Below are 1,717 nucleotides of genomic sequence, written 5' to 3' on the forward strand. Positions count from 1 at the left end.
AAAAAAAAATCAAAAAATGAAAGAACAAAAGAAAGAAAAGTAAAGGATTGGTATTCTGGGGAAAACAGTCAGGAAAAAAAATACTACTCTCCTTTTCCTGAAAACAGTTTATTTTCAAGCTTTTTATTTTGAATAATGAAACAAATTTTAAATGCTTACTTGTGATTTCTTTTTGAAATTATTTTATTTTTTCTGAACTAATTTCCTTATACCTATATCAGTCATAAATTAGATCTATTATAAAGACAAGTGTTTATATTTTGTATGTGTGTGTGTGTATAAACTTAATAAATTGATTGGATTCCATATCTAGGTAAATAAGAGGAATAGAAATGTCATTCATAGAACAAAGAAGCAATTCATAATGGAATAATTTATACAAAGCAAAATCTCAGCAACTTAAGTTATATGGGAATATATATATAGCTTTACATGTCATTAGATTTGGAATGAAAGTAGGCATTATCCTACCTTTCACAAAGCTGAGGGGGCAAAGACATCTCAGTTGACATCTGAGCTAACTGAAAGTTTCAGAAAGTTTGTGGAAATGTTTGAATTAAAAGATAATGAGAAATTTCCACTAACTTTTTTGAAGCCACTTTGTATATCAACATAATATATAAAATATATACATAAAGTAAACATTTACAAATGTAATCATTTGTTCATTCATTTACTTAGTATCTCACTGAATAATTTTTAAAATAATATATTCAACAAATACATATTGAAGATTTAATGTGTGAATGATACTGAACTAAAGGTGTGAATTAAAAGTTAATTAAACAATATCTGTGGCCTCAAAGATCTCACGTCAGAAGAGTCATATAAATAAATGGTTGCGATGAGATAGGTGCTAAAATACAGACACACACACAGGCTATGTTGTTGCTGTTAAGTGTCATTGAGTTGGTTCTGACCCATAGCGACCCGGTACAGGAGTGATGAGTTACTGCTGGTGAGTTTTAACAACTAATTTTGTGGTTAAAACCCACCTTGCAGTCCAGTGCATAGCCTACAGTGCCACGCCAGACTACAGAAGCCTAGAAAGGGAGAATTTTACTTGGGAAGTCAGAGAATGTTTTAGAGAAGTTTTAGTTTCTGAGTAAAGTAACGGGAGTCCTGGTGTGGCACAGTAGGATATGCACTAAAATTCAAGGTCAGCTTGAACCACAAGGTCCACTAGCTGCTCCTTAAAGCCCTATATAGGGTCTGACTTATTGACACTTAATAACAACAACAGAAATTCTTGAAGAATGGAAAGAATAAAAAGATAAGGGGAAAATTTGAGAAGAATCAATATTGTTGTTGTTAGGTGCCATCGAGTCGGTACCGACCCATAGCAACCTTATGCACAGCAGAACAAAACACTGCCCTATCGTGGGCCAATCACTCTACTGTTGCCACGCTTGAGTTCATCATTGCTACCACTTGGCCAATCCATCTTGTTCGGAGGTCTTCCTCTTTTTCTCTGACCCTCCACCTTACCAAAAATGATATCCTTCTCCAGCAACTGGTCCCTCCTGACAATATGTCCAAAGTATGAGAGACAAAGTTTGACCATCTTAGCCTCCAAGGAGCATTCTGGCTGCACTTCTTCCAAAATGGATACACTGGTTCTTTTGGCAGCCCATAGCACTTTAAGTATTCTCCTCCAACACTATAATTCAAAAGCATCAATTCTTCTACGGTCTTCCTTATTCACTGTCCAGTATTC

The sequence above is a fragment of the Chrysochloris asiatica genome, unplaced genomic scaffold, assembly GCF_000296735.1.
Source record: "Chrysochloris asiatica unplaced genomic scaffold, ChrAsi1.0 scaffold00068, whole genome shotgun sequence".
NCBI lineage: Eukaryota > Metazoa > Chordata > Mammalia > Afrosoricida > Chrysochloridae > Chrysochloris > Chrysochloris asiatica.